Raw genomic sequence first — 20,242 nt, forward strand, 5'->3', positions numbered from 1 at the left:
GCATATCATCAATACGTGTAAGTCCTGAGTAGAGGGCTAGCCATCCAAATTAAAATATTCCCTGTCAAGGACTTGCTGTGCCCAGCAAATTCTGGAGTAATGTTGATTGCAGGTGTTTGGTGAATATTGATGCTGTTCAAGATTTATAAGGCTGCATTAGAGGGCACACGAAACTTAAGATTTCTTTGGAACAATGTCCCTGTTTAAAACTACTCTTGTTCGGACCCAGCTGGGCATTCAGTAATGCCAGCCACTGAATAAGATCTTTCAAGGGCCTCAGCCCGCCTCACCTGTCAGACAGGCTCACTGATTTATAAATGAAGCCCTGTTTGCTTCCAAAGCTCTTGATCTTCAAACTCTTCTCTACCCTTCTTCCCTATTCTTACTTTTCCTTCTGATTTGAGTGTCTCAGCCCTCCTAGCACATGTCACCAGTTTTTATTAACTTTTTTTCTTCAGATGATGCACAAATAGCACTGGGTCAATCTTAGCATTTCTATGTCATTTTATAACCTTCGCTACCCTTCATCCCCCTTTCCAGAGTTTTTCCCTGTTGTAAAATAAGTTTCTCTTGTTGCACTTGGCTTATAATGAAATGTCCTGACTGCCAATTTTTCAAAGGTTTCCCTTTTTGCATTCTTTATGCACTTAACACAGGTTCTACTTTCCCTTCTCTCATCAACCACTCAATCAATCCTACATTTTACTGATCACTCCCAAATTAAAATACAAATTCTGAGTTATAATCAGCCATTGCCACCTAGAAAAACCTGTCATTGAGGTACTACCGGCTCTTTTCTAATGTGGCATTCATGTGCTCACAGGTGTCTCAGCAGAAGGTATCTGTAAGCTGGGCGTTCTATTCTCTTGTCTTTTTTTCCTTAGTTCTACTAAATTTGAAATAAATAGATACCATGCTGAAGTATTATTACAATGACCACAATAGCTAAATGTTTTTCTCCCCATTTCCGATTCCATTTTTTCTTCCTGAGTCAACAGCCGAGAAATAAATTATTTATTCTGCACCAATATAAAAAAGAATCTACCAGATATCATAGAAAGAAAATGCTGTAAAAAACATTAGGTCTGCCTTCAACTAAAATGAAACCAAAGACTTAGGTAGAGAAAAGATTGTCTAAATATGATTACTTAAATATTTTCCTGTTTTCTTGACCGTCAATGTTCCCCATGAGTTTGAGCTCAAAGGGGAAGAAAGAGTTGGAAAGGGCTAGCCAAAGCATGGAGAATGGGAGAGGAAGGAAAAAACACACAAGAGTGTTCCAGTTTAAGAAAAAAATTAGTGTTCTTAGGGATATGGAAATTTCTCTCCCAGGCAGATTCATTGGCTCAGACACTTAGAATGGCTACTTCTGCAAAGAGCATGCTCTTGCAATTCATTTGAAAAATAAGTCAGGGTAGATGGATTACATCTAGAAAAAATTTGAGTTTTTTCCCAAAATATTAAATAAAACACTCTTATTTCTTTAAGTATACTTTAACTATTAGAAACAAAAGGGGGAAAGCTTCAGAACTATGGAAAAATGATAGTATAAATGTAATGCAATTTCAAACATTGCCATCTAGAATTCTTCCCACATGAACTCTTTCTAGCCAATTTGATGGTACTGTTGAGAGGGAATGTCCATACATAGACATGGGTCATGTCTAATATATTCTTTTAATGTAAAAACCAGTATATCTTTTATTTAGAGTCTTTTGTAGCCTAGAAATCTGATGGTGAGATGGAACATAAAAGTATTCCCACTCTCCATTCCAGTTCCCCTTTCTTTTTACAAGGGATTTTGTATTCATAATCTATATTCTCTAATTCTAATCAACAGGAGCATTTAGGACTTTAGTGCAAATTTTGGAATGGCATTGGATTTATTCTAAATATTCAAAGTTTGTGTTGTCTTGCCAGATTGTTTTATTTCAATTATATTCAAATAGCTACTTGCATCACTAGTTAATTCCCTCTTCTTGTCTCTTAAGTACCCTTGGTAAAGGACTAGAGAAAGAGGAATGGTAGGGACTAAGAAACTGTATGTGTATTTCCTGTTGGCTGTAATTCTCCCCTAAACTGCAGAGAGAATACGTTTGGATTTCATAAATTTTTAGGAATGTGGATTTGGGCTATTCACAAAATACATTTTTATATATATAGACACTTTCAGAAATCACCCCACATAGGACATTGCATTTATTAAACCATCATAGTAGACGTTTTATGATTTGATCTGGAAATATTTAACACTGAAAGAAAATGCTATAAGAGCTTGTAGAATATAAACATTTTCAGAATAATCTGGTACTAATGTTAAGGTTAAAGACTCCCTAATTCAAATGGATTGGTCTCTCAAGAATTGCTAACACTCCAATTCTACAAAGTTGCCAAATATTGAAGGAATGAAAAAGGTTTAGGGTATAGAGATAATAATCTTGAAAGCTTGGAAAGCAATGAATAACATAATTCCTTTTAGCATTTTTCAAAAAGAAATCAGGATTTTAGAACTAATGTCATGCAATGCAGCACTTGATATTTTGGTATTTGCCTTTGTGCCTTTATTTATTCTTCAATTAAATCATAATGGCCCCATTTTGTAGAGACATTCAATAAAATGAAGGTTCATTTCCTGCTTCCAGGAAGATCGGCCAAGATATTCATAACTCCTGAAGATGATTCTGCTTGACAGTGTGTTAAATGAAAATTTCATTGAGTGAGAATTCCTCAACACTGTAAATCTCATCATTTTCCTCCATGGTTTTCCATTTCTCCTGTAACTATGGATTCCTTGTAAGATGGTTGTATATGGTGAAAGAAAGCAGTTTGTATCAACTTTTAGATGATTGGAAAGTTAAATGTAAACATGCAAGTTATAACTAAAGATTCACAAGCATGTAAAAAAATGCTAGAAGAATTTTTGTCAAAATAAATAATAAACAGACACATAGATAACTATGAACATTGAAAAAGAGAGATATACCTAAAATGGCTATGAATGTGTCATAGATGAAAAGCCTAAAACTTGTATATTTAAATAGTTAACCAAGACACAAAAATAAATAATTACACCATGTGTTTGGTCAAGTGATTTCTGAAACTAGGGATTTCTACAGATTTTGTCAACTGTTTCAGTTTAGACTTCAGATTTACTAGGAGATAATTCATGCTTTTTATATGACCTTCATTGTTTTAACTTTAATCATTCACTCATGCATGCATGAGTTCAATAAATATTCGCTGTGTGCCAATTATGTACCAAACCCAGTTCTAAGTACCGGGGGATATTAGTGAACAAATGAGAAGGCAAACAGTGTTGCCTTCCTGGAGCTTACAAATGAATGAGGAGAGACAGAAAATAAAGAATAAACACAATAAATAAGTTATATATAGTATATTAGAAAACTATAAGTATCCAAATAAAATAAAGGATATTGGGAATGGGCATTGCACATTGCAAGGGTCAAGTTAAACCTCACTGAGAAGATAATATTTGAAGAAAGACTTAGTGGAGGAAATGAGTTATTTGAAAGAAAATTGTCCCACACCTAGAATTTAACTGTAAATTAATTCAAGTTAATTTAAACAAGACAGATATTTGCATATGATATTGATACAATGTTTTCTGATGTAACCTTTAAGATCAACCATGGTATTCAATTATTCCTACCTTGATATAATAAAATGGGGGTAGTAATTGACTATGTAAGGCAGGTATTTTACTGTTATAATCTATACTTGTAAGACATATGTTAATTTCCACAAGAGGTTTTAAACTCCTGCAGAAAAAACTCAAACTCAAAACTCAATACTCAAAACACAATAAACTCAAGTTGCCAAACAATGAAGTTCTGAAGTTCTTCCAAAACGCATGAGCATAAATCCCATGCATGTCGCTCTTCCAAGATTAGACCAGATAGATAGTTAATGGAATTACAAGGTCTTCCTTAACTATAGGAAGGCTCATGTTCATATAAACAGATTGTTTACATATGAAGTGATGGAAACTGAAGTAATTGTGAAAGTAAAAATGTTTATTTCTAATACTATCTCTTTTATGCACACTTAGACTAATTGAATCTGTCTTTAAAGAGTCTGTCTGTGTGCCCTAGGAAAATGGAAAATTGTTAATTCTTTAATTTTCTCCTCTCTTCTGATGACAACTTAGATTTGTTAGGTTGAATTACAAGCTAATTAACTCAGAAGTCCAGGGATTGAATTTCTGCTTCACCACTTACCAGCTGTGTGCTTGGCATGTAGCTAAACTTAATTGGGCCTATTTCCTCAACTGTAAAATGGAAGTTCATAACTCTCAGAATTGTTGAATAAAACAATGTGTTGAAAGAAGTTGGCATGTTATAAGTACTTAATCATTTGTGTCTTATGCTTTTTAATTGGTCAATATTAGAATAAATAAATGGATATAAATGCCCTAAGACCAGCCCAAGGCCATATATTATATCAGTCATTATAGTATCATGGTGATTCTGAGAAGCAAAGTGCTTCATGGCACTGTGTGATTGGGTTGTTCTGGAAGCCTTCATAAAAGAAGGCAAAACATGAAGTGGACCAATAAGGAAGTATAAGATTTGGATAGGAAGCAAAGAAGTAGACGATTTTGAAGTAAACTGGTGATTATGATGGACATCAGGGGGCAAGCGATTTGTGTGAATGGTACAGAATAGAAAGCACCTTAACTGTCCATGTTTTTGTCATCATAGTGTAGTTCAGACTGTATTGCTATAGATAAGTTTTTCACATGTTACTGAATTTCTAAGATATACATTTTACTATAGATTTTTTTTTTTACTTCACTGTTTCCTTTTTATTTGTTAAAAACCCCTGTAAATGTTCTATCCCGGGCACCTGGGTGGCTCAGTCAGTTAAGCATCTGACTCATAATTTCAGCTCTGGTCACAATCTCAGGGTCATAAGATGGAGCCCTGAGTCATGCTCTGTGCTCAGTATGGAGTCTGCTTGAGATTCATTCTCCCTCTCCCTCTGCCCCTCCCCACATTCTCGTTTTCTCTTTGTGTCTTTTTCTCTCTCTCTCTCTCTCTCAAATAAGTAAATAAATCTTTTTAAAAAAATTCTTTCTCCCTTCTAAGGAATAGATCCCCTCACAGCTTGTTTGTTTAACAAACACATAGGGGTGCCTGGGTGGCTCAGTGGGTTAAGCCTCTGCCTTCAGCTCAGGTCATGATCTCGGGGTCCTGGGATCGAGCCCTGCATTGGGCTCTCTGCTCAGCAGGGATCCTGCTTCCCTCTCCCCCTCTGCCTTCCTCTCTGCCTGCTTGTGATCTCTCTCTCTATTTGTTAAATAAATGAATAATTAAAAATCTTTAAAAAAAACAAACAAATGAACAAGCACATAATTGTCATAGGGCCTTAATGCAGCCTTGGTTACACACCTGCATATGTGCGCTCTGACTGGAACCCTTTTTCAGAATATTCATTCTAGATCCTAAAATGCGCTGCTATAAACAAAGTTTCTAAACCAATGGCATCATAGTATTTTATTGTTATTTTTGTTTGTTGTGTGTGTGTGTTTTTTTTTTAAGATTTTATTTACTTATTTGACTGAGAGGACACAACGAGAGAGGGAACACAAGCAAGGGGAGAGGGAGAGGGAGAAGTAGGCTTCCTGCCAAGCAGGGGGCCTGATGCAGGGCTCAATCCTAGGACCCTGGGATCATGACCTGAGCCGAAGGCAGATACTTAATGACTGAGCCACCCAGGCGCCCCTATTTTATTGTTATTTTTTTATTATGGAGGTATACTATACCTTAATACAGCACATACATCTCAATTGTACACCCCCCGACATTCACTGCCACCACGTCAAGAAGGCATTGTACTTCCTCTTAGTCAATACTGCCCTTTGTCTTAATCCCCATAGACATAAACACTATTCTGACTTCTATTTCTGAACATTATTTTTGTCTGTTCCTGAATTTCGTATGAATGGAGTAATATAGTATGTATTCTTTGTGTCTGTTTATCATTATGCCTATGAGATTCATCTATGGAGTTGAATCCAACAGTAATTCTTTTTCATTCTATTTTTTTCAGTGTACTAATCCATTTTGTGAGTATATGATAATACTTTCTACTATTGATGAGAATTTGAATGGTTTCCAATTTCATGTTATTATGGATAAAGCTAAGAATGGTTTTTGTTTTTTTTTTTAATGTGCTTAAGTAAACATATGTACTCAGTTGTCCTGGGTATAAACCTAGAAGTGGAATTACTGGTTGATAAGGTTTTTTATCTCACTAGAAATTTTATCTTACTAGAAATTGCCAAAGAGTTTTCAGAAGTGTTCACACTCATTTGTACTCCCACCAGCCGTGTGTGAGAGTTTCAGTTGTTCTGCCATTATAGCTTTCTTTTCAACATCTGGAGAGGGTTTTATTCCCAACTTAGTTCTTCGAGTGTAATGAGATTATGACTTGATGAATCGAACCTGCAACTATTTTTCAGCACTGCAGTTCACATCACACTGTTTTTAAAAAAGAAGTTCAGTTCTGTTTACTTTGGTGAAAGTATGTGAGCAGAATAGAACTTCAGGCACTGTCATTTCCTAAGTGTAATGGCATATACAACCTAAATATGGCCTGGGGGCTAGCTATTTCACTAAATTGCAAACTGTAGTTTGAGTGCTGACAATGAGAAAAACTTCTCTCTCTCTCTCTCTCTCCTTCTCTATTTACATCATCTTTTTGGCTTCACCTTGATGAGTGAAATAAGAGCATTAATGGAATAAAGGAAAACAAAAGTGGGGTACCTGGGTGGCTTGGTCGGTTGGGCAGCTGCCTTTCAGCTCAGGTCTTGATCTCAGGGTCTTGGGACTGAGACCCACTTTGGGCTCCCGGGTCAGTGGGGAGTCTGCTTCTCTTTCTCCCTCTGCCTTTCTCTCTCAAATAAATAAAATCTTCAAAAAAAAAAAAAAGAAAAGAAAAGAAAAACAAAACTATGTTATTTTTTAAACTACCTGTGAAAAATTTCCCGAGAAATATGAATACTTCTGAGGTTAAAAATGGTGCATAACCCAAAAATAATTTGAAATGTATTTTGTACTTATGTTTGGATAAGAATATAACTGAATTTTAGAAAAAAAAAATCACCACACAAAGATTTAAAATAAAACCATGAAGCCACACTCTGATCAGGATGACTCAGAGGAGGACTGAAGCATGAGATGAGAACAATTGGGAAGTCGTCTGTTATCTTGCATTACTCCTCATTCTCCTTGCTTAGAATACATTCATTCTTCCCACTGATTAGACACATCTAATCAGAAGCACACTGAAGATGGCAAAGATGACAATGGGTGACCTCTATGTCAGTAGGCTCTTTGCTTCTTTACAAACATACCTCATTTCTGAGTCATTCTTTATCTTAATTCAGTGGAAATACTGAATATCTTGGTTTAAAGTTTTTTTCCACTGTGTTATATGTATAAGAGATAATTTAAATATTATTAGACATAGGCAAATGATTAGAGGATCTGAGGCCTGGATAATAACAATCTATTTTCAATTTTAAGTAAGTAAAAATACAGCTCAGTAGCATGGAATACCTAGAGAAAGTTAATGAAAGATAAAGTACGTAACAAGCTAATGAATATAGTTCATCCTCTTTAATCAAAGCAAGAAGAATTTGGGGTAGGAGCCAAGTGATTTAAAGATTTTATTGGGGGAGGGGATTCTTGTCCATCTATATTTGTCCATTACCTGCTCTCAAAATCCTATGTAGGAGTTTCTCAAGATATTGGTTACTTATTTTTTATAAAGGATAATTTAGCCTTATTTATGTTAATAATTTTTGTAGTTTGTCTCACACACACACACACACACACACACACACACACAGAAAACCATGTGAGTAATTGATATAAATTTATCCTTTTGGTGCTTAGTGATTGTCTTTTAACTCCTAACAGTTGTTATTCATCCCATAAGTCAGTAATCCCATAGAGTGTATGTCTTTTATCAATGATATTACATTGAATCTATTTGCCCATGCATTTTAGAATGTAAGATCTAGAGACTTACTATTGAATTTGTCTCAGAATTCAAGAAACATTTCTAAAAGATTTTCAGATCCTCGATGAATCATAGAACCTCATGGCTTTAAAAGATATCAATAGTTTTGGGTCTATGCTTCTCATAATTTGTAATATTTTGGAAGGTGCCACAGATTGGATTTGAAATTTGTCATATTTTAATTAGTGGCTACTGAAGACTTGCCTTTGCCTGGAGACTGGGACATTTTGGAGTTCACTCAATAGAGTTCACTCTACTCCATTCTGCTTCCTTTTATAACTTCTCCAGGTATCAGGTTGAACCACAAGAAAATGCCATTTTATATATAAAAAAGTAATGGAATTTCAACATTTCGTATAATGCAGACTGATATGCTAGTTGTGACATTTTTCTTTCTTCTTTTTGGTCTGTTTAACCACAGTATACTTTTTTTTTTTTGCATTAACAAATGTTTATTGAGTCTTTATGTTAGGAACTGGGACCTTACCAGTGATATATCTTCTTCTCTTAAGCACCTTTACAGTCCTTTTGAAGGGATAAGCAACTAAAACATCAATTAACCCTACCTACCAAGGCTTTGTGAGCAGTTTGATTACCTTTGATTAGCATGAGCTCAGTCTGCTGACAGCACACCCAAGTTTTCTAGACTTCCTCTGGAGGAGTGTACCTCCTGGAAGTGGTATTTCCCCAGGTTTTCCAGGTATTCAGGTCACCTTGAGCATATGGATTTCAGACCCATCCCATGGAAATTTCTGACTCCGTAGGTTTTATAATGGAGAGGGTGCTAGGCCATGGAGTCTGACCACCATATGCTCTTAAGGGAACAAAATTTGTTGGAAGAAAATATGTTATCTGTGGTAAATAAGGCAAAATAGTGTGCAGTGAATTTGGATGGCATAATAATTTATAAAATAGATAACTGCTTATATTTAAAATGACAAATTTAAGAATATAAGGTAAAACTATAATTATTATTTCTATTGTATTTAATTATTGTTTCTATTATTAATTTTTTAATTGCAAAGTATAGTAATTATAGTCAATTTATAAAAAGCCACTTCAGGGATACCTTGGCTGGCTTAGTTGGTAGAGCATGTGAATCTCGATCTTGGGGTTGTGGGTTCAAGACCCGTGGTGGGTGTAGAGTTCACTTAAAAATAAAATCTTAAACTTTTTAAAATTAAATAAAAAGCTACTTCTAAGCAGTTTGACCACAAGGCAATGTTGATTTATTAACTATTCTCATTTTATTTAAGTAATCTTAAGATTAAATGTTAACATATTTAATGCCAATACAAGTATTATTTATCAAATAACCTCTTTCTCAGCATTTAAGAGCTGATAGTCCCGTGCTGGGTACTTTGCAGACTTCGAAGAAAGCAGGAGACAAGTTCCTATTTTAAATAAATATATATCCCTTAATGGAAAAACAAAAAAAAAAAATTGATTCCATGGGAAAATGTGATTTATAATACATATAAAATGCAATATTTATAAGGAAGACTGAATATATAGAGCAAGGAAATCAATATGAAACACAAAGACTGGTCTTGTGCTTAAATGCTTTAATTCATCCACTAATGTGATTTGCTCATTTAAAAAAATATTTTGAATGCTATTATGTTCCCGACCACTGTTTTGGGTGCTTTGGATACACCAGCATCCCAAACATGTAAAGATGATTTCCCTCACAGACCTAGCAGAGGGAGGCAGGTAATAAATAGTAAACATAATAAATATAAGTCTGTGGTTTGATGGAAAGTGGTCAGTGCTGTGGAAAGGGAAAGAAGGAGCAGGGATGAAGGTGGTGGGAGGGACACGGTTGCCGTTTTCATTACGGGAGTCAGGAAGGTCTTAGCTAGGAAGATGATTCTGTGATCAAAGGCTTCAAGGAGGTAAGGAAGAAATGATACCTCCATTATTCCTTCCTAAAGAACTTCAAGAGTGACACACAAATACACAGGCCAGGATATTTAGGGAGTAAAACTAAGGGTCTTCCAGAAGAGCCATGGGGCTAAACTAATTGACGTTGGGAATATAGTTAAATTAGATTCTTAAAGGTCAGACTCCAAGATGCAGCTGATTATAACACAGGGACAGAGACATAGTGTGTCATCAAGTAAGAGAAAGAAGTGTCAGCTTAGATCCCTGCTTACTTCTATGGCCCTTCCACTATAATTAAAGGTCCTGTAGAAGGAAATGCTTTGCTTTGTTTTGTTTTGTTTTGTTTTCCCACACCTAAAACGTATCAAGTGTTTGAAATATATGTATGTGTGTCATCAAAATAGGTTAGATGAGGGGCGCCTGGGTGGCTCAGTGGGTTAGGCCGCTGCCTTCAGCTCAGGTCATGATCCCAGGTCCTGGGTTCGAGCCCCACATCCGGCTTTCTGCTCAGCAGGGAGCCTGCTTCCTCCTCTCTCTCTGCCTGCCTCTCTGCCTACTTGTGATTTCTCTCAGTCAAATAAATAAATAAAATCTTTAAAAAAAAAAAAAAGAACCCTATAGGGAACAACCAGTAATTACTGATATAATTTATAGTGGCTCAGTCGGTTAAGCCTCTGCCTTCCGCTCAGGTCATGATCCCAGGGTCCTGGGATCGAGTCCTGCATTGGGCTCTCTGCTCAGCAAGGAGTCTGCTTCCTCTTCTCTCTCTGCCTGCCTTACTGCCTGCTTGTGATCTCTCTCTGTCAAATAAATAAATAAAAATCTTTAATAAAAAAAAATAGGTTAGATGAACTGACCAATGGGACTTAGCCAAGGTCTAGAATATCGTGAAAGAGAGAAAGGATAAGGAAAGAAGTACAATTTAGGCTCATAAGCATAAATATAAAAAATATAAAAAATCATGAAGGGCTCTCAATTATCTGCCATTTTATATTCTTAGAATGTAATTAAAGGGAAGAATTATATAGTACTTATTATACAATGGACATGTTAAAGTAATAGTTCCTTCCACCTACAAATGAAAAGAGAAAAAGAAAAAGAATTTACCAACTCATTCTCAGTGACAAAGCAGGTATTCTCAAATAAGGACTCCTGAAAAGTACTAAATATTTTTGAACCTGTGCTATTTTTTAGACTAAGACCATTATGTGTGCTTTAGGGGATTCTGACAAAATATGATTTATGTTTCAAGAAATGACATCACTTGTGCATCATTTTTTTGTGTTCAAAAATGAACACGTTATCAGTGTTTTGTTTTAAAAAAATAACTTTAGTGTCCAAATTATTGAAGAAAAATAGACATTTAACAGAGAGACCATATTTAAAGAATGCTTTTTGGAAGAGAAGAATCCTAACCAATATGTAAGATTACCTGAAATCTGAAATCTCTTACAATTTTACTAGGGTAATCATATTTTTAAATGTGATTTTTTTTTTAAGATTTTATTTGTTTATTTGATAGAGATCACAAGTAGGCAGAGAGGCAGTAGGGGGAAGGAAGCAGGGGTGGGGAAGTGGGCTCTTTGCTGAGCAGAGAGCCCGATTCCAGGACCCTGGGATCATGACTGGAGCCTAAGGCAGAGGCTTTAACCCACTGAGCCACTCAGGCACCCCTAATGTGATTTCTTTATTTGATAGTTCACATACTGGGAGCAGAGAACAGTAGTGGTGGCAGCAACTGTATTTTAGATATCAGAAAATTCAATCTGATCCTACCTATGGATGAGTTAACCTAAAAGCAATGAGTCATAACTACTGAATATTGAAAGAACACTTAATGAAGGAAATAAACACAGTGCATCAAGGTCAAAATCCTAATCACAATTTTTGCTGACTCAGAAAGATTTTAACAAATATTACGCCCCCCAGTGGTTGTTTTTGAGGTTTTTGTTTTTGGTTTTGTTTTGTTTTGTTTTTTTTGTTTTTTAACCCGGGCTCCCAGTTTTCCAGGTTCATTATTTTGGGTAACCTCATGAAACTTCACGCCGCCTATTAACTAGGAGGAAACTGGAGAGGACAGCTCAGTTTGACTGCCCGATTTCCTGCTTCCAGAAAGAACGGTGCCAGGGATGATAGAGTACCTAGTATATGATGATTAAGTTCAGGGTCAACAAGATAGGATCACAAAAGGGTCATCATGCTCAATTCGTCTGATTGCCTAGCTGGGAATGAAAGAAGAGCAGTGACATAATTACCCCAGATTCTTCCGGCTTCTGATGCAGTGCAGCAGAGATACTAAGCAAAGCTAGTCTCAGAATTATTGGAACATATTTTAAAGATGAAGGCCCCTGCTTTAACAAATAAAGGAAGGCTCACAAAAATCAAAGACAAAGGAAAGTTTTGCTTGCACACAGAGCAGGAGGAGCACAGAAAGAAAATCGCTTGGTGGAAGAAGAAAAGCAGAGCACCTAAGTGAGGAAACAGGGCGGTGTGCCTGCCGGATCTCCAGCCCACTTTGTGACCTTGGCCGGATTCCCCGGGCCTCAGCTTTCTCACCTTTGGCCCAAAGGGTGTGGACTCGGCTGAGTGGTGTCCCTGAATCCGGGATATGGACAGAGGCAAGGAGAATTAGGAAACATCTCATACAAAAGAACCATAATTTGAATATTTATAAAGGCAAAATTAGCTCGTGATCAAAAAGTGGAGAAGAAAGGCGGCTAATGGAGAATGTAAATTCATCCTAATACGTTCAAAATAGAGTGTAAAACTGATAGACACAGTTCTTTCCAGAAGGCAAAAAAGGAAGCATGTCACTGTACATTTCCTCCACTGGAGTCTCCTTCCCTTTTCTCTATCATCACCTTATTTTTCTCAGTACTTTCTGTTTCCGGTAACCATGGTGATGCTCCTTCCCAGCAACCTTCTTCACACCAGGCCCTTGTGGTATACATACATTGAATTTTGCTCCATTCACTGATGCAGGAAGCTAACAGTGCTGTAAAAATTAATTTATTTATTAACATTTTCCCTAGCCCTTCTGTCTGGGCAATAAATTCAGGGAATTATTCCACATTTAACCTCCCTACAGAAGGGGCACTGTGAAACAGGGATATTCAACTGTTAATTTCAGTTGCTAACATAAAGGGGGTACTGATTATGCTAGATTCAATTCCCTGCTGTGGCCCTCAGGGACTGTAAGGTCTCCCAGTACCCAAACTCATTGCTACCTCCTTTTGCTTCTGTCTGTAAACAGAATAAAATAGATTGTCCTCAGAAATCACACGTCAGCCCTGATTTCCTAATCCTCTTTGTTTTTTGCTGCATTCTCCCTTGTAAGGGAAACATTGCCAAGTGTGTAATTATCACAGTTACAAGGGGATTGAATTTTCCCTAAGAAAATCCAAATAAATATATGCATTTTTCTATTGGGCACAGTTATTTTGGAATATAAGTAAATAATAAGTAAACGAACAATCTTGGATATTCAGTCTTTAAAATATCATCATGAGCAGCCAGTGACAGAACATCAGACGATCTGTGATGTCATTAATGTAGATAATAAATATTCTCATAAACTACCGTTTATCATGTCCAGTTTGTGCAGCCAGATTTATTTGTAATCCTATGTTATGCAGGGAAACTCTCTATTTAAGCACTGTGTGCGTGTGTGTGTGTGTGTGTGTGTGTGTGTGTCTGGCATTAACACAAAGGAGACCAGATGATGACATTCATAGGCTTATAGACTCGACTCCTGGGGACACACTTGGATGGAGGCAATTAAAATGCCTGTCAGGCGTTTGGTACCAGAAGCCCCTATGGTAAACCGCTAAATCATAAGCCAGGGCTGCATCTTATTGTCAGTGAATGATGGCGGAACTGGGTGGCTTGTCATCATTCTCGAAAATTCTGAGGCTAGTGAGCTCTCTCTCCCTCTCCCACTCGCCTTATTTTCCTTTTCACCACTGCGGGGACTTTTTCTAATTTGCAGCTTCCCTTTCCCCGACACACACAGAGAGGAGCTGGTGGCTTGCAGACTGCGTCTGTCTGGAGCTAGAGAGCTAGACCCAGCCCGTGGAGATAATGCTCGGGGAGAAGGATTCTGCAGCAATCCTCAGAGGCTAGACTTGGGTGGTATCGCTGCATAGGCACTGGTAATGTTTTGGCGTTTTTAAAATTTTATATCATTTTATTTTTAATCCATTTTTCAGAGGATTTGCTTTATGTGATCTCAAAGTAAAATGCTTTAGAATTCATTACCGAGCTTCCTGAAAATTCAAGTGCTGTGTTATTTGTACTACAGATCTCAAGGCATAGATTTATTATTGGAACTATAAAGAATGCATTTGCTTACTGGTGAGTTACGATTTCCAATATTTTGTTAATAAATCTGTATATGTATTTTTTTTTTCTTTTGTTTTGTTTCGGTAGATTCTTCACCTTGTTGTCTCTCACCGAAGAAACATTGATTGGGAACTACTCATTCAGAAAATTAAAAGGTACCACATGTTTTGTTTGGAGGTTTAAATGAGGGGAAATCAGGGAGGATTTGGAATGTTTTTATTTAAATTAATCTCTCTATGGTTGGTCTTTGATCCTTAAGCCTACGTTTGGTCATTGTCTATAGCATGTATGATTTCCCATGCAGAGAATGCCATTATCCAAAGCTGTTTCAATTATAAGATGTCTAAGGAATTATATCTTTTGCCTGGGTTGCAAGTTGTGAAGAAACATTGCTATGTCTTGCTTATTTTCGGATTTTTATTATTGTAGCAACTAAAAAAAAAAATGTCCAAAATTCTCTATCTTAATGAAAATTCAGTCATTTAAATTTAACAGAAATATACTAAAGTCGTGATTTTATCTGAGGGAATCTTTCTAATAAGAGATGTTTTTAAGTGGGTAAATGAAACGGCTTGCCCTTCCCAGGTAGAAGGAGCACTAGAGATGAGAGCCTAGGAATGACTCAGTATTGTTGGGTTTTGTGAATAAAATATTGTAACTTCTTCACTGATGCTTTAGTCTTTAGCACCATATTTAAAGGCTGAGGTTATTAGTTATTAAAAAACTGATTTTATATATGCTTTATTGGCATAAGAAAGTAATCCTTCTTCTTGCCGTGGGAGCAGTTGAATCCATTGATCCTGGGCCTTCTGCCTTACATGAAAAATACTAATTTTCAAATTCATTATCAGGATGTGTATTGATTAGAGATGGCAGTTATGGGTATTACCTTTTGTTTAATTCTTTAAGATTATCTTTGTTTTCAACATATACTCATGTCAATAAAAGCTGTATTTGTAATTTGCCTTAAAAAAATGGAAGACATTTTCTGCCTCGCTGAGGAGATCAATAGCATCTTCTAAATCTTTCTTTGGCATTCACATAGCATTTCCTTTCAAGCTTACTAGCCCAAAATATTTTATGCAGTGAGGTTAATTTTTTTTTAATGTACTTTGGAAATAGTTAATGTTCAACAACTGATCCTGAAATACCAGAAGTCTGTGAGTGTGCACCTGTGAGTGTGAATATATGTAGCAGTTGAAGGAGACGAATGCTTTGTCCTTGTTTAATTCTCTTTGCAGTGTGTAATTATGAGAACCTTAATTTATTCATTCCACAGGCACTTCCTAAGAGCCTTGCTGCTGTTGGTAGTTATTGTGGGAGAGAGGGAAGGGGCAGATGCCACTGTCACCACCCTTCCAGAGTGTAGGCAGTACCACATAATATTTTTGCACAAGAGAAGGAATTCATTAAAATAAATCAGTATGCTCTAAAAAGGGAAACTGCTTTTATTTCAGATATTGAACAAAATTGAATAGACTAGTCTCAGAGAAACTTGAAATATATTGCATTATTTTCCCTTAGAAATTACTCAGTGGAATCAGGTCTAAAATCCCCAGACAGGACTTACTATTCCTCCCGGATACTGTAAAACACTTGGGACTATCCCCTCCTTTAGTTTCCACTCAGAGTAAATGAATACATTTCATATTTGGTGAAAAAAAATCTATTTGGTATTTTCCCTTCTAACAGAATCCACACAGTATATATTTTATGTGAGAAGCTGTTTTCTAATCCTCAGGCTCATTTAGCAACTCATTATATTAATTTAGAATATTGGGATATTTATATGAATTGGAAAATGATGATGTTATTATCTAACCACTAAAAAAATGTATTCAATGTTTTGTTAATAGGAACTAATCAGCTCTGTTAGGATTCATCTGGGTACTGGAGAAGTGGCATATTACCTCACCAAAAGTCTCTTGGTACCTAAATTTTCTAGGCTCATTTTAAATTTATCTAGGGATGTGTTGACAGATTTTGTGTAATAAAACATAATTTATTGAAATAGACTATTATGGCATCAAATCAGAATTGAATTTGACTTTTGGACTGTGAGTGAGTCAGGGATCTTATCACAGTTTTTGCTAATCAAACTCATTTTGACATTCGTTAATTATTTCACTGATTTTTCACCCATATCTTCAGCACATAAAGTAGTGTCTAGACACAGTAGGAGTTCAACAAATATTTGCTTAATTATTTGATGGGTAAATGATTCATCATCATTTCCCCCCATTACTTTTTTGTTCTTGTTTTTCATGAGATTGCACACTGTAAAACAGACATTTGGTACCTTTTTTCTCTAGCTACCCCAAATATTCATTATATGTCTTTAATTAATAATAATTAATTAGATAATTAATACCAGGTAGAAAATCAGGCGAACCATGTGTGAAAATTTCTCCAAGCTATACAGAAAAGGTTTTTTTCAGTTTTAAGTTAAGATGGAAAGAATTTTTGAAGTGTCCCTTCTCATTTTCATCAGCAAGGGAAAGAAGCCAAAGTGCAGCATGAGTTCTGCTTTATGGATGCTTCCGAAATACTACTCCCAGGCTTGACATTGTTTATTGCTTTTCATATCTTCAGCCAAGATTTTGCTGCAGCAGAGGGGAGGAGGCCTTCTCTCTCTCTCCGTCTTTCTCTCTCTCTCTCCCTCCTCTCTCTCTTTCTGTAATACTAGAAATGATGTCATAGTCTTCTTAAATGCTTTGTTGCTCATTATGGCTAGTATGACATCATTTAATAATGTATAAGGAAACTGCTAGAGTCATAATAGTTTTAGAGAATGCTTTTTTTCTTGTTGCCATTTATTTTTATTAATACAACTATAATTTTTTTTTTTATTATTCACTATGTGCTAGATAATATCCTAAGCCCTTAACATATGTTATCTCATTTTAACTCTCTCTACAATCCGGGGAGGTGGGTATGGTCTCCATTTCATAGATGAATGAATGGAGATTCCAACTGGGCAATCAACACAAGTCTGGTCCAAAGTCCTTCAATATTAGCCACAACATATTACATTCTTTTCCTAGTAGATTTTCTTTTGGCTCATAGCCATTGCTTTAATATTTTATTTATGCACATGGTGTATACTGAAATAAGGCGAAAACAGTATGCCTACAGACACTTGTTTTTATACACTTTTAAATTAGGAGTAAATATATCCTCAAATGTGTTACATAATATTCAAACTCTGATATATTTTATATTTTTAATATGTATTTTATATTTTATATTTAAGCTGAAGAATTTTATTTTTTTTAAGAACTTTATTCTTTAAGGAGGAATGTCAGAGACGAATTAGGAAGTTTTAAAATAAATTAATTCATAAAGTGTTCCTGTGTCATTATGATGAAGATGTATTATGAAATTGCATGATCTATATAAGAAATTTAGCCAGAGAATTCATTACTAAATAGCAGAAATCTATGCCGTATTTTGCAACTTTTTTTTCTAAATTGAAATAATAGCAGAAGTTTCAAATGACCAAAAAGAAAGAAACTAGCAGGGAACAGTATGCCATGTGCATACTGTGGAGTGTGCAGATACCACATTCAAACTTAAATACAACTAACTGAGCCACAAACATAACTGAGGGCACTAACAATGACACAAATGGGTATTAAGATGCTCTACTTGCAAAGGCGTATATAGAACAGAACACTTTGGGAGCTCAGTTGGGTGTAGCAGAACAAAACAAAGAAGTAGCCTTAAGGCACATTGGTATCATAAGAGACACACGAATAATTTCTTAAGGGATTTCATTGTAGACCAGGATTACTAACAATTGAGAAGAGACTCAACAGGCACTATTTCATGGAGGATGCGTCTTTTGAGGAGGAGGTTAGAGATGAAAAGAAGTATTTAAGGGAGAGATAATGCGCAGACGAGCTCCAGGAAGAACCAACATTAGCAAAGAGGCTAAAGAAAGTGAACATTCATGGAAAGTGTAGACTGACCTCATTTATATTCTAGAGTGCAGGCCAGAAGAAGGGGGCGTTCTTGGAAGGTAAGGATGGAAATAGTATTCAGTCATATCCTATGAAATGGCTAGTATTCTACACTTTTTGAACTACAAAATAAGAATTCATTCAGTTCAACCCAATACATGAGAAAGGGGACCTTAAATGCTAACTTGAAATTGTTCAGCATTTGATGAGAAACTACGGGGTATATTTTGAATAGTGGACCCCTCTGACCTAAACTGTATTTTCAGGTGACTTACTTTATAGCGCTGTGTGAGATGGAATTATGGGTGAGAGTATGTTGAAGCAGACATCACTTTGGAAGCTCTAATAGGATATTCCAGGAAACAATAAAAGCTCAAAGAGGGTGTTGGCAGTGGGCATAAAAGAAGGGATTATGAAAATGAAAGCTGTTTCTGAGCTCAAAATCATAAGCAGAATATAGCAACTGATTGGTTGGAGGAATGAAAAATAGGACTCAGTACTGACTCTAATGTTTCAATTTGATAACTGGAACAATGAGGGGAGAAAGGTGGCTAAAAGCTGCTTGAAGAAAGAGGCTCTCTTTAATTTGTCTTCACCCTAGTCTCTTGCAGACTGCCTAGTACATAGTGGACAGCCAATAAGTGCTGACCGAATGAGGAAGGGAATAAAAAGTCAAGAGGCAGGTTTAGGCTACAATAGGCTGGCTCTGGAGGCAGACTGGTCTGGTAGCTGGCAGACCACCTTGGGCTAACACTAAGAAGAGAATCTAGGGAGAGAGGATGTGGATGACATTTTCACAAGAGAAGAGAAGAGGGCCAAGAGAGAACACTCTTGACAGGACCCACATTTAAGATGTAGAATAAGGGACAGGAATTGACAAAGTTAAAGGAAGAACTATTTTTTTTTTTTTTTAAGCAAAGAACAAAGAGGATAGGTGAAGTAATAGAAAATAAGGCTACAATTCAAATTCTGCAGAGAAATTGAAGAATGAGAATACAAGACTGCTCAAAATATTATTGACTTCAGTGGTGTTTTCTGTTATAAAAACAATAAATCCACATTTTGTAAAATCTGTCAAATTTAGAAGAGTGCAAAGGAAAGAAATAATAGCCATCCATAATTAAACAAGCTAGAGACTATGGTTAACACTCTCCCTGTTTAGCTTCCTTCCTTCCATCTATTGCATTTAAATTTACATACTGGGAACAAAACAATACAATTTGAATTCTGCCTTTTTTTTTTCCACTCAGAGTATCTTGAACATCTCAAAATATTTTTCCACCTGTGTAATATTATTTTATGAAGACGTTGGGTGTGTTTCTTTCCTCTTGCTTCCCAAATTTTTAATATCATCTTCATGCTGTAATGGGATGGAGTATTTTACTCTCACATGACATTTCACATTATTTCCAAGGGCTCTTTCCTAACAAGAGAACCACTGTATTTTATATTGCCAAAAAAATTTGATGGTTTCTTTTTAAAAAATGTTTTTAAAGATTTTATTTATTTATTTATTTGATTTTTTTATTTATTTTGATTTTATTTATTTATTTGACAGAGAGAGAGTGCACGCAGAACTGTAGGCAGAGAGAGAGGGAGAAGCAGGCTCTCCGCTGAGCAGGGAGCCTGATGCGGGGCTCGATCCCAGGTCCCTGAGATCTTGACTTGAGGTGAAGGTGCTGCTTAACTGACTGAGCCACCCAGGCACCCCAATTTGATGGTTTCAAAATTAGCCTCACCTTTCCTCCAGCTAAGGGAATCTAGGATGACGTTAGCATCTGCTGTGTGCCAGCCTCTGTGACAGGGATTTTAATTATCATGATGACTCTGTATGTTCTGTTATTTCCACTTTAACGGAGGGACAGAGACTGAGACAATTCCCCAAGTTTCAGAGCTAGTTTTGTATCAGGTCTGACTCAAGACCAGTTCAACTGTGGCGACAGAAGCAATTTCTTAAGAAGTGAATGAGTCAATACAAAAGCAATAGGAAAACACATTTCAGAGGT

The 20,242-nt window shown here is 36.1% G+C and overlaps 1 protein-coding gene across 25 annotated transcripts in view; it reads left to right on the forward strand.

The window, feature by feature from the left end:
• MAP2 (microtubule associated protein 2) overlaps nt 1-20,242 on the forward strand; it is a 288,045-nt gene that overhangs the window by 130,629 nt on the left and 137,174 nt on the right. For 21 of the 25 annotated variants that reach the window (XM_047720938.1, XM_047720931.1, XM_047720933.1 and 18 more), the window contains exon 3: nt 14,362-14,429. The gene's annotated coding sequence lies outside the window, so the exon portion shown is untranslated. Of the gene's footprint in view, nt 1-12,991; nt 12,999-13,886; nt 14,085-14,359; nt 14,430-20,242 lie in introns of those variants that run through there. The other 4 variants (XM_047720915.1, XM_047720918.1, XM_047720919.1 and 1 more) reach the window with 2 other exon arrangements.

Source organism: Lutra lutra, chromosome 3 (assembly GCF_902655055.1).
Source record: "Lutra lutra chromosome 3, mLutLut1.2, whole genome shotgun sequence".
Lineage (NCBI taxonomy): Eukaryota > Metazoa > Chordata > Mammalia > Carnivora > Mustelidae > Lutra > Lutra lutra.